We start from the raw sequence: 13,576 nt of genomic DNA on the forward strand, positions 1-13,576 counted from the left end.
ATAGTTGAGTTCATGCCATTGAACCAAAATGAATGTTTAGCCTACTGCAATATCGGAGACTGGGTTTTCTTGTACTTTTTTTCCCCCCTTCCCCCACCTCACTGACCTCAACATAACTTTTCCCCGGCAGATATATTCCGATTCTTCTTTTACTTAGTTCACATTATATGGAAACTCTAGGAACTGTAATCCGGAGGCTTCGGCAGTTGACGACGGATTCTGTGGAGGCAAATCGGAATTAAAAGGGACTTTGGCTTTGAGCTCCCTGCAAGTTTCTGCCCGACCCGTTCCCTCTTTTACGAGGCGAGGGAGCTCCTTCTATCCACCGCCTTTACTAGAGCCCTAAAGCCGAGCTTCTCTCTTCCCTCCCCCGCCGCCCGGTGGCTTTGCGTCCATTCGCGAGGACGCCACTTCTGAGGCACAACCGACCGCGCCCCCTTTTGGGAAAAATAATCACATTTTCTTTACAGTAGTACTTCTCTCTCTCCCCCCCCCCCCCTCAGGGCAGTCCCCCCCTCCTCCCCCCCGCGCGCCCTTTCCAGAAGAACTATGCAAATTGCCCACGACCAGGAAGTAAAGCCGGAGCGCACAGTAGCCTCTTTGCACGGCGCCCGCGGTTCCTCTCAGCAGCGCGAGCGGCACTGGCTGAGGCGAGAATGAGCCTCGCCGGTTCTCCTTGGTTAGGTTTTCACTTCCCCTCTTTTTAAGTTCCGAAAAAAAGTGGGGCGGCTGCGTTCTCAGAGAGGCTCCTTCTGGGTTGCGGGGCTCGCTCTCCCCCCCAACCCCGCGCCCAGCCTCCGGGCTGAAGAAACGGTGGACTTAAATTGGTGCGGAGTTCGACTCTCCAGGCTCAGGAAAGTAAGTCCCGCTTTCTTCTTTCCCGGGGGCTTTTTGGCGGTGGCTTTCTCCCTTCCCGTGGCTTGGTTTTTACTGGAGTCCGTAGAACTTCCTTGGAGCGGACCGCGATCTTTCTTTCCCCGCCCGGTTCGACTCGAATCCGCTTGGAGAGTGTTTCCCAACCGCGGCAACTTGAAGATATTTGGACTTCAACTCCCAGAATTCTCCAGCAATTCCCCAGCCAGCATTCGCTGGCTGGGGAATTCTGGGAGTTGAAGTCCAAATATCTTCAAGTTGCCAAGGTTGGGAAACATTGCGCTTGGGTGTACGTGGGCTCTTGCTCCATAAATGGTCTTACCTGCGAAGAGGAGGTCGTTGCTCCTGACCGATTTACTTCTGACGGATGCGGGTTCTGGGTGGGGAAATAGGTAAAGGGGCAGTTTGCTCTCCGATGGAATTGACAGCCGAAGGGGTGCCTGGGGCCCATTGGCTCTCAAGGAACTAAGGAATCTATTGTAAATTCAACCAACGCTTGATTTTCATACTTCGGGGGTGAATTATGGTTCCATTCCCCCCCCCCTTTTTATTTAAGAATCTTTGCCCATACAAGATATTGAACATCTCTTGAAATTGGCCAGACGAGCTAACCTACAGTAATTGAATTAACATATATTAGTTTGCTAATGACCTATAAAGCCTTACATGGCATCAGACCAGAATACCTCCGGAACCGTCTTCTGCCACATGAATCCCAGCGGCCGATAAGGTCCCACAGAGTTGGCCTTCTTCGGGTCCCATCGACTAAACAATATGGTCTGGCAGACCCCAGGGGAAGAGCCTTCTCTGTGGTGGCCCCAGCCCTCTGGAATCAAGTCCCCCCAGAGATCAGAACTGCCCCCACCCTCCTTGCCTTTCGTAAATAGCTTAAGACCCACTTGTATCGCCAGCATGGGGGAATTGAGATACTTCCCCCAGGCTTATATAGTTTTATGTATGGTATGCTTGTGTTGTATGGTTTTAATGACGGTTTTTTTAGATGTTTTTTAAATATTAGATTTGTTACATTGTCATACTGTTGTTATTATTATTGTTGTGAGCCGCCCCGAGTCTGGAGAGGGGCGGCATACAAATCTATTAAATAAATGAAATGTATACAGTATACAGTACTGTGAAATTAGAGGCAGTGGAAGATCAGTCTTCTCCAATCCAATTTTCTCTACTGTTGTTAGGTGTTAGTTGGGTTAGAGACGTTAGGCATTGTATGATTGTGCCACAAACTAGTAATGGATGATGCATTGAAGCCTGCAAACCTAAAAAAAAGGGGGGGAGGGGTTCAGAAAACAATTAACAAGCGTATCATGATTGTCAATCATGATTTAATTTGTAAGTAAGTGTTTCACCTTTCTTCAGAAGGACAAGGCAAGATGCCTAGTTTGCTGTCTTCTCATTTGATCATTACAAAAATGCCACAAGGCTGAGAGAAGGGGACTTAAGTTTATGAACTTTGCTTCAGGGCAAAATTAGGATTTGAATCTGGGGTCCAGTAGTCTAGACTTTATATACAATATTATTCTTAAGGATTCTTTGGTAGACTTGTTGCAGCAGCTTGTAGAATTGAATAATAACATTAGCAAAGGGGTACAAATGCATATTGTTAATGAAGCTCTGAAACTATTTACAACCTAGTGCCATTTCCTGCTTTGTTAATTAAATTCTTAATGCTCTGGAGTTTGAACGGTATGCTTAGCAGCTCTTTTAAAAAGAGGAAGTGTGATGGGCAGTTTATACAGCTGACCCTTAGAGGAAGTTTTATCTGTATACCAGCTATGTTACAGTTGCAATAGCTGAAAGGAAGTCAGTACTATTATTACAATAGCTCCTCTATCCATCAGTTTATAGGGAAGTAAATTTATGCAGGTCAGTTGTTTAATTTTGACAGACATTTTCCATCTTGTTCAGAATTTGTTTTGCAAGTGTCACTACATTTTCAGTCTTATTAAAATTAGGTTGTTTTATGACATGATTGATTTTTAAGAAATATAAACCATATCAGCTATTTCCCCCACTTATGGATACCAGTAGCTGTTTTCTTCAATCAGATAACACCTGTAAACATAATATCTTACTGTCTTGTGTAGTTTAATAATAATACAGCTGCTCTTAGATATTAGTAATAACTAAACTATCTATATCATTGTTACAAGATACAAGTTCTTTTTTATGATTAATATTAACTATAGTGAAGTTTAAAAAAAAATCTAGAAGAGCAGTTAAAAATTGTCTTCAATTTCTCAATCCTATTCTTATTTACCCGTAAGGATGTTCTAGATCCGTGGTTCTCAATCTTTCTAATGCCGCGATCCCTTAATACAGTTTCTCATGTTGTGGTGACCCCAACCATACTTCCAGCACCAATTCTCCCAAGAGAACTTTAAGCTGATTGATAGGAAGATCAGAGGGTCACCCCCACTGAAAACACCTGATTGGTCAAATTGTAAAAATATGTTCCAAGGCAGAAGAATAGAAGCTTTAGTTCCTAAAACGATGGGAAATTTGTCTTTTCCCATGGTCTTAGGTGACCCCTGTGAAACAATCGTTCGACCCCCAAAAGTGTCCCAGGTTGAGAACCACTGTTCTAGATACTTAAAGATTTACAAAAAAGTACAGAATTAATATAGGATATTCATCTTAACAATATACTTCTGTTTTGTTGCTCATTGATTTTCACTTTATTAATATTGATTGTTTCTTCATTGCTTATTTGACCCTTATGACAATCATTACGTGTTGTACCACGTGACAAATTTATCTTTTTCTTTTATGTAAGCTGAGATCATATGTACCAAGACAAATTCCTTATGTGTCCAATCACACTTGGCCAATAAAATTCTATTCTATTCTATTATTTCACAATGTTGATAAGGCTATCTGAATAGTTGTTTACTATTTAGCATTCTCCATTGTTTTTATAGTTTTCTGATACAAGCAAAAGTTAATAATTACTCCAAATGGAATGTTAAACAATTACTTATAATACTGGACAAACTTTTAATTTTATTCTTTAAAAAGTTTTCTTTGTAACTTGAATAAGGGGGAAATTGTTTCCTGATTTTTTGTAAAAAAGTTTAAAAAAACAAATTTGGAGTAGGGTTGATATTATTGTGTGCATATGTTATAAACATTTGATGCTTCAATAAACAAAGCATAGTGTATATGTTGTGTAGTTACAATCCATTTGTGTTCACTAGAAAGGCTTATAAATGAACAGTAGTGGTCTTTAGAATAAATAGTTTTCTCATAAATCACTTAATCAGTCATGATTCCAAATTACACGTCTATTCTTAGTTTATTCCTTATATAAGTAAATTACTATTTTAAAATTCAGAAGTCATATTGATAGCTATATTTTTATTTAATTTTAATTTTATTTATTTGTCAGGCTTAATAAATATAAGTATAAACATGATTATGAATACAGGAAATGGATACAAATAAATGAGGACAGTAGGACAGGATGGTACGCACACAGGTGTGCTTAGGCATGCTCCTTACAGACCTCTTAGGAATGGAGTGAGGTCAACAATAAATAGTCTAAGGCAGTAATGGTGAACCTTTTTTTCCTTGGATGCAGAAAGAACATAAGCGCGCACTATCGCGCATGCGCAAATGCCCGAATGCCCACACCCATAATTCAATGCCTGGAAAGGACAAAAACAGCTTCCTCCACCCCTGGAGGCTGGAAACGGCCTCTTTCCCAACTTCTGGTGGGCCCAGTAGGGTCGTGTTTCACCTTCCCCAGGCTCTAAAGGCTTCCCTGGAGCCAGGGGAGGGTAAAAACACCCTCCCCCAACCCCTGGAGGCTACCTGGAAGCCAAAAACGCCCTCCCAGAGCCTCTGTGTGAGCCAAAAACCAGCTGACCAGCACACACATGCATGTTAGAGCTGAGCTAGGGCAACAGCTGGTGTGCCAGTAGATATGGCTCCACATGCCACTGGTGGCACTGGTCTAAGGTTAAAGTTAGGGAGGTTGGGGATGAAACCACAGATTCAGGTAGTGCATTTCAGGCATTGATTATTCTGTTGCTGAAGTTGTATTTTCTGCAATTGAGTTTGGAGCAGTTTACCTTAAGTTGGTATCTATTGTGTGATCGTGTGCTGTTGCAATTGAAGCTGAAGTAGTCACTGATAAGTAGGATGTTGTAGCAGATAATTATGTTTGCTATCTTTAGGTCAGATCGAAGGCGGTATAGTTCTAAGTTTTCTAAGCTCAAAATTTCCAGCCTGGTGACATAAAGTATTCTGTTGAGAGTAAAGGAGTGGACAACTCTTCTCTTGAAAGTATCTCTGGACTCTCTCAATTGTATTTGTCCAATACAAATAGGTTCCAGACAAGTGAATTCAAGAATTGCTTTAACAAATGTTTTGCATGCTCTAGTTCTATGATGGCAAACTTATGGCACCTGTGCGACAGGTAACATGCGGAGCCCTGTCTGCCAATATGCGAGCCATTTCCTTAGCTCAGCTCCAGTGGGCATTACGCTCCTTCCAGCTGATTTTCAGCTCTGGAAGGATGGTGGGGAGGGGCTTTTTTGCCCTCCCCAGACTCCAAGAAATTCTCTGGAGCCTGGAGAAGCAAAAAGGCCTATCGGGAAATGGGCCATATCCATCCTCAGAAGGACTTCTGGGGAGTGGGAGAGGGTGTTTTTGCTCTCCCCAGGCTCCAAGGAAGCTTCTGGGGCCTGGGGAGGGTGAAAAAGAGGCCTACTGGAAGTTGGGAAATGGGGAGCAGTGGGGTCGTGTGTGCATGATGGGTGGGAGGCATTGAAATATGGGTGTGGGCATGCAATTTCACCATCACTACTTTAGTTAGTAGTGCAATATTATCAGGGAAGAAGCTACGCAAGATTAGGTTTACAACTCTTTATGCCTTTTTGCCAATATTGTTATAGTGAATTCTGGCACTTAGATCATTACAGATTAGTACTCCAAGGTCCTTGATAAGAGTGAGGGTTATATATGAGATCATGTCCACCCAACTTGTGTTTTGTCTTCTGATTTTTTTTTGCCAATGTGTAAGAGAGAGCATCGGTTGGTTGAGATTTGAAGTTGTCAATTTTTGACCATTCTGCATAGTCAAGGTCTTTTTTTAGGGCAGCAGTATTGTATGTGGTGTTGAATAGTTTTACATCATTGGTGAAAACAACACAGTTGCTTATAATATGAACACAAAGGTAAAGTATAAAGAGTGTTGGTCTTAAAATGCTACCTTGTTATTAACAGGTGCAGGGTTTGATAAAGCTTTACCTATTTTAATTGCTTTACATGGAATGGACTACATCAATGTATCTTCCAGTTTTAAGAAGAAATTAGTTAGAAGAGATTAATGGTAAAAGGCCAATTTGGAGTGTCCTTATACACATTGCATATAGAGAAGTCAGGATGGTAAAAAGAGGCAATTGCATCTTGGTGTTTAAAAAGTTCCAGACAAACCATGACTTTATAGTTCCTCTCTCACCCACCCACTCCGACATCTGATGCATGCAAATTTAGGCTTAAAGCAGTAGATAATTTTCTGCTATGTTGATTATTCCATATAAATGTTGGAATACAATGTTTTATTCATTTTTTTTTTACTGATGAAAATTATATTTATTAAATGTATATGCCACCAGTCTTACTGCTAGAGTGACTCTGTGTCTCTATCCAACTTTTTATGAAGTGTGACAAATTTTTTATGTGAAGAAAAGGAAAAAAATCACATGATTAATATTAGGAGATATATTTTCCCTGCTCAGCACAATGAAACCATTGGAACCATTGGAAGATATGAACATAATTATTAATTATTAGATAATTAAAGATAACCATAGATCATACGAAAGATCTGAGAATTTCTTAATTTCAGCAAGATATATTTTGTTAAAGAAAAACCTAAGCAATAGGTGGGCCTTTTCTGCAGTGGAATTACTGAAAAAAACCACAACCCTTCCACAAACCCTCCCACAAATATCATTTGTCTCAAGAGTGACATTAGCCCCAGTCCTATTGCTCTTCTAGAATTCTTTCAAAAGCTTTTTTTTTCCTCACCAAGCTTGGGGAGCACATGAAGTAGTTGCATTGTGTGTAGTATGTTTCTCCATTCTCCCAGTGTCTTATTTACCATATATGTTGAATTATTTTTGATGGTTATTTTTATTGGTTTATAGTATTTGTTTTATGATTCACTGCCCAGAATCATGTTTGTGAAATGGGTTGCTATGTAAATTATATGCTTACGATATTTGAGTTTTAATTAAAAATTGCGTTTTGCTTTAAAAAAGAGAAAGGTATCTAATTCAAAAAGCTGTACAGCCGCCATATTATAGTTTGGATATTGTGACTAAAGAACTGTAAAGCTACCCGGTTACTAAAGAAAGTGTGTGTCGATAATATTTTTCATAGTTCCTTTTCTTGAAGTTTCATTATTGCATGTTAACAACAGCAGGAAATCCAGTGTCTTAGATAAATTTATTTTAAGTTCTTTGTCACCAAAAACATGTAGGCTTGCTAAGTATAGATCATAAAAATAATGCATCTTTCCAATTTTCCTTAAATATAGCCAGTTTATGTAGCTAGTTTAAATCATTGTTTAATATTTTATTTTTGGTTCTTCAGGCACGTTGCAATGTAGTACTGAAATCCCAAATATAACCCAGATCACAAATATTGTGAGGATGCATCTTTTCCCCATTGATCATTAATACTGTACACCTCATTACAATGAAGTGATGAAGCAGGTATACATTCCAGTCACAAAGAAAATTAGATTGTCCTGCCGGTCAGATATAGATTTACTGGCCCTCCAATGCTCCTCTAGATGTCTCTTCTGGCATTTCATCCCCCTGAGTTCCTTGGTGAACCAAGGTGATCTCTTGGGTCTACTGCCACAGAAAAGCAGAGGAGCAATCCTGTCCAAAGCCCCTGTTGCGGCCGTATTCCAGGCCGTTACCAGGGACTCTTCTGAATTGTGTATAAGCAAATCTGGTATTTCTCCAAGCGCCCTCTGAAACCCTGCTGGATCCATTAGGTGTCTGGGGCAGAACCACCTAATCAGTTCCGCCTCCCTGCGAGGGAGGATTGGAGCCCTAAAATCAAGCTGTAGCAGAAAATAATCAGACCATGACAAAGGCAAGATGTCTAAGCTCCTTAAATTCAGAACATTACTCAACTGCCCCGAGAGAAACCCCATGTGGGGTGTGTCCCCCTTCATGTGTCAGAACCTGTTTTACCTGGGTCAAGTCCATAGACACCATGGAAGCCATGAACTCCTGTACCAACCCAGAGGATTCACAGAGTCTATCAGTCTGGAGAACTCGACCGCCAACCCAGCTACCTTCTCGAGCAGTTCAGGCAGGGCTGTTTTCACATAGCTGGGAGGCAGGTACGTAAACAACAAACCCACCTGAACCCCTAGCTCAAACGTCACAAAGGGACTCACAGCCAACTATCTCAGGTGCAGAGAGCCTGCGCAGGCTGAAGGTCTTCTGGGCTATGATAGCTACTCCTCCCCCACTTCCCTGGGTTCGTGACTGGTGCCACACCTGAAACTCAGATGGGCACATCTCCAAGAGGGGGAAACCCCCTTTGGGACTCAGCCAGGTTTCAGTCACACATGCCAGGTTGGTCTCCTCATCTGTGAATAAATCGCAAATGAGGGGAGCTTTATTTGTAACCAACCTGGCATTAGAATAGAATAGAATAGAATACAATACAATACAATACAATTTTATTGGCCAATTAGGATTGGACACACAAGGAATTTGTCTTGGTGCATATGCTCTCAGCGAGTAGAAAATGAAGAAAATGTTTGAGAGCATTTCACCGAGGCAGCCTTTGTCGGTGCCATCTTGTCGGCGCCATCTTGGATCATTAAGCAGCAGCAGCAGCTTGAGCCCAGGGCCTGGATGTCATCTATCACCAGTACCACAGGATGACTGAAAGGTTCCCGGGGGGCGGGGGCGGAATGAAGAATCGCTTTCAGGCAGCTAGTCCTCGTTCCAGTGAGCGGCCTACCCCCTGTCTGTTTTTCTCTTCCTTCTGAATGAACCAGTAGTCATTGCTATTGCTTTGGGAAATGTAAACTTTGAAAGCAACTTGTAAGTAGACTTTACAAATTAAATATTTGTATAAGTCATTTTATCTTTCAGCCTTGCCACTCTGGATTCCAACACATCAACAAGGTATACATGCTTTTATTTAATAGTGTGCTTTACAAACTTTAGATTCAAAATTAAGGCATGTATGAGTTAAAACAAAAATATCAAACCTATGGTTCTTACCCCATGGGTCAGAGGTACCCATCCTTTTCTGCCATTCCACCAAGAGGATAAACATGCTTCAGGTATTTTTACTAACTTTGTCTTCTGGGAGAGATCCAGGAATTCAAAGTTTCCCAAACAAGGGTATATCCCTTGGGAGTCCAGGAGCGGTGTGAACGTTTTTATTTGTTATGTCTTTGTTAAAAGTACAGTTGTATTGTATCATTTTCATTGTGCATTTGTATTCATTTTGCTATTTTGATTATTAGTGCACATTAAGGAGGTCTGATGACACAAGGTTTAGGAATCCCTGCTCTACAGAATAATATGGTCCTGACTCTAGTAGCAGTCATAAATTCTTCAGCATGAGATCTGGAGACTAGGTGAATTGTCACTGTGATTGTGTGTTTTCTTAAGGTTTGAATTGAGTTTGTCATTAAGCACCATTATTAATTATTGGTTTTGGTTTTGGGTTTTAACCCATGTATGCAACCTAAGGTCACAACTGCAAGGTTAATCGCTATGTAAAATAAATAAATGATATAATAAATATGTTGAAGTATCTTTTTGATTGCTTATTTTTAGTGCACATAATTTTTAGATTTGTATTCTTGATAGTGTTCATGTTTTTTCCACACAGAGAAGCCAAACAAAGCAACTAGCAAATGCAGCTAGGTGATGGTCAAGTTGAGAAAACATAATGTCTTTAAAAGCGTGTGTGAATGTGCATGTAGCACATGTTAGGAGTTCTTTAAATAAATTCATTTTCTCCCAAGATTATGCAAAAGGTAGCCAAATAAATATAGGAAAAGATATAATTGGTTTAAGGTATTGCTATATGCATGGATATAAGTGTTCAGAATCCCATTTTTGCTTTTTCAATCTAAATCTATAGCCTTACCATCAGATTTTCAAATAATGTTGAACATTATATTCAAACACACTGGTTACATTATAGCTAATCATTATATGTAAACTAGACATACAATATATGTGTGTCTTCCTTCAGGCATGGAAACAAGAGTCCAGAGATCTTATACTAAAGTAAAAGAACAGCACATTAAGTAGACCCTATATCCAGTGAAAAGGAAAATTATTGGTTGAAATCTCATATATACTATCAGGATTCTTTCAAAGATAGACACAAGGAAACATGCATGTATACTAAACTAACATCAGCATAACCAATGAATTTTAATTCTTGAATTCTGGTGGTCCAATAAAAATAGTTGTATGAGAGATCTTTAATATATTTGGTTCTACCTTATGTGGGAGGAGAACCAAGCACTAGATTAGAAACCAGGAGACTGAATTCGAGTCTTGCTGCAGGGACAAAGCCAGCCAGCTGACTTTGGACCAGTCACATTCGCCCAGCCCAGGGGTGGGCAACCTGTGACTCTGGAGTCACATGTGGCTCTTTGGGTTCCCTGTTGTGGCTCCCTGTCCCATCACGGGCTGGCCTCGCTCCCCTCTCACCTCGCCTAAGAAGGTAAGAGCAACAGCGTGAATGCCGGTGGTGCCATGGTGCCGATTGAGGAATGTAGCCACTCTGGCTAAAATTTCCCTTCCGGCAACTCTCCACTCCCTTTTGCAACTCCCTGATGGCTGTGGTGGGGCCAGGAGTGTGCACATGTGCAGGGAGACCATCAAGTGAGTACCAAGCGCAACAAAGACATGCTCGGAGGGCAGGTGGCAAGCAGCTGCTTGCTTAAGGAGGATGATCTCTCCTGCCCTAAAGTTCTGGCCATTGCCTTGCCATGTCCCGTCCTGCCTTCCCACAGCTCTTCGGTCAAGGAGAGTGGGCGTAGGCTCCAGCCCAAAGCGGCAGGAAGCAAAGGTTGCTTTCACTCCAGCAACACTCCTTCTCCTCTCATGCAGGGCGGGGGCACACAGCAAGGTGATGGATGGATCCATAGGACATGAGAGAAGCAGGCCTGTAGCTGCCTTCATGCCACATTTGCGCATTAGGCAGCCTTTGCTTCCTGCCACTTCAGGCTTGAGGTCACGCCCTCTCTGTTCAGCCGAAGAGCTGCAGAGGGGGACAGAACAGGACACAGCAAGGCAATGGCCGGATCCTTAGGGAAGGAGAGAAGCCTCATCCAAAAATCCTCCTTAAGCAAGCAACTGCCCACCCTCCATGTCCGCTTGGCACTCGCTTGAGATGAATCTCCCTGCATTTGGTACAGCCAGCCAGGGAGTCGTAAGAGGGTCGGAGGGTCGACTGAAGAGAAGCCAGGGGTGGCAATCATTTCTCAGCACAGAGAGAGAGGAGAGAGAGAGGGAGAAAGAGAAATGGGAGAAAGAGAGAGATGAGGAAGGAAGAGGAAAAGAGAGATGGGTGAGAAGGAAGAGGGAGAGAGAGAGAGTGATGGGGAGAAGGAAAGAGAGAAAGAAAGATGAGAGGGAGAAAAAGATGGAGGGAGAGAAAGAGAACGAAAAGAGAAGAGATACATTTTCTTCATAGAAAACAGACCCAAAATCCTGGGTAGCCATAGCTGGGGTGGGTGGAGTCAATGTGACTCAGTGGGAGTGACGTTAAGTTGCCCATGCCCACTTAGGTTTTGTGGCTTTGGTATTTCGTTTTTTTCTGGGAAATGGGTCAAAATGGCTCTTTGAGTTCTTAAAGTTGCCAAAGGAGGTAATATGCATCTTTAATACATAGCAATCAATCCAGAGTCCTTTTGTAATCCTAAATGTGATAATAGCAAAAACAACAACAACCCCTTATATGAAACTTCCAGCAGACGTGGTTGGTAAATCCACAGTAACCGAATTTAAACATGCCTGGGATAAACATATATCCATTGTAAGATAAAATACAGGAAATAGTAAAAGGGCAGACTAGATGGACCATGGGGTCTTTTTCTGCCGTCAGTCTTCTATGTTTCTATGTTTCTATGAATTAAGAGTCAGACATTTTGGATTGGGCATTCAACAGCAGGTGATTTTAAGCAACTTTTATTCAACATTTACTAAAGAATACAATATACTGCACATGCAGATAGGTTCCCCCCCCCAATATTATCCTGTAGAAGGTCCTCACTTAATAACTACCTTGACTAGCAACTTTTTGAAGTTATGGTGACACTGAAAAAAGTAGTGTTGTGCTGTATTGATTCTCACACTTACAATCAGTGCAGCATCCCTTTACTAGATAAATGGTCACTTTACTAGATAAATGGTCAAAGCAATGGAAACTGCAGTTTAATGTTTCCAAATGTAAAATAATGCACTTGGGGAAAATGAATCCTCAATCTGAGTATTGTATTGGCAGTTCTGTGTTAGCAAATACTTCAGAAGAAAAGGATTTAGGGGTAGTGATTTCTGACAGTCTCAAAATGGGTGAACAGTGCAGTCAGGCGGTAGGGAAAGCAAGTAGGATGCTTGGCTGCATAGCTAGAGGTATAACAAGCCGGAAGAGGGAGATTATGATCCCGCTATATAGAATGCAGGTGAGACCACATTTGAAATACTGTGTTCAGTTCTGGAGACCTCACCTACAAACAGATATTGACAAAATTGAATGGGTCCAAAGATGGGCTGCAAGAATTGTGGAAGGTCTTAAGCATAAAACGTATCAGGAAAGACTTAATGAACTCAATCTATATAGTCTGGAGGACAGAAGGAAAAGGGGGGACATGATCGAAACATTTAAATATATTAAAGGGTTAAATAAGGTCCAGGAGGGAAGTGTTTTTAATAGGAAAGTGAACACAAGAACAAGGGGACACAATCTGAAGTTAGTTGGGGGAAAGATCAAAAGCAACATGAGAAAATATTATTTTACTGAAAGAGTAGTAGATCCTTGGAACAAACTTCCAGCAGACGTGGTAGATAAATCCACAGTAACTGAATTTAAACATGCCTGGAATAAACATATATCCATCCTAAGATAAAATACAGAAAATAGTATAAGGGCAGACTAGATGGACCATGAGGTCTTTTTCTGCCGTCAGACTTCTATGTTTCTATATGTTCCTAGGTTGGGCACTTTGCAATAGGTGAGTTTTTACAAATGTCACAACACTCTGTGGTCACATGCTTGCCACTTACATGCTTCATAGTTGAGTTCCAATAATCAGTCATTGGAGAAGCTGGCAGTAAAATTGCAAGTTGCAATCGCATGATCTCTCACTTAAGATCTCTGGGTGATTGCTTAATGCCCATGGCAAACATTTAAATACAACTTAACCACATTGCTCAGAGATGGTGATGCCAATCGCAATTGTGGTTGTAATCATTAAGCACTATCTGTAGTTTTAAGATTATAAGAAAACCCATTTCACACAATTTGAAACAACCCTTGTTGATTTACCAGTTATTTAACTAAGGCTAATTTATGCCAAACAAAAGAAATTACAACCCCATAACCACTATCAAAACAGATTTTGTAATGAGCATTGGCCCAGTACTTGGGAAAAGAGCTAGATGTTCAGGATTCT

The 13,576-nt window shown here is 41.2% G+C and overlaps 1 protein-coding gene across 3 annotated transcripts in view; it reads left to right on the forward strand.

The window, feature by feature from the left end:
- The first annotated feature begins 234 nt into the window (after positions 1–234).
- Positions 235–13,576, forward strand: part of LYN (LYN proto-oncogene, Src family tyrosine kinase) — a 55,059-nt gene continuing 41,717 nt past the window's right edge. The window contains exon 1 of one of the 3 annotated variants that reach the window (XM_070747775.1): positions 235–858. The gene's annotated coding sequence lies outside the window, so the exon portion shown is untranslated. The remainder of the gene's footprint in view (positions 859–13,576) is intronic. The other 2 variants (XM_070747778.1, XM_070747776.1) reach the window with 2 other exon arrangements.

Source organism: Erythrolamprus reginae, chromosome 3 (assembly GCF_031021105.1).
Source record: "Erythrolamprus reginae isolate rEryReg1 chromosome 3, rEryReg1.hap1, whole genome shotgun sequence".
NCBI lineage: Eukaryota > Metazoa > Chordata > Lepidosauria > Squamata > Dipsadidae > Erythrolamprus > Erythrolamprus reginae.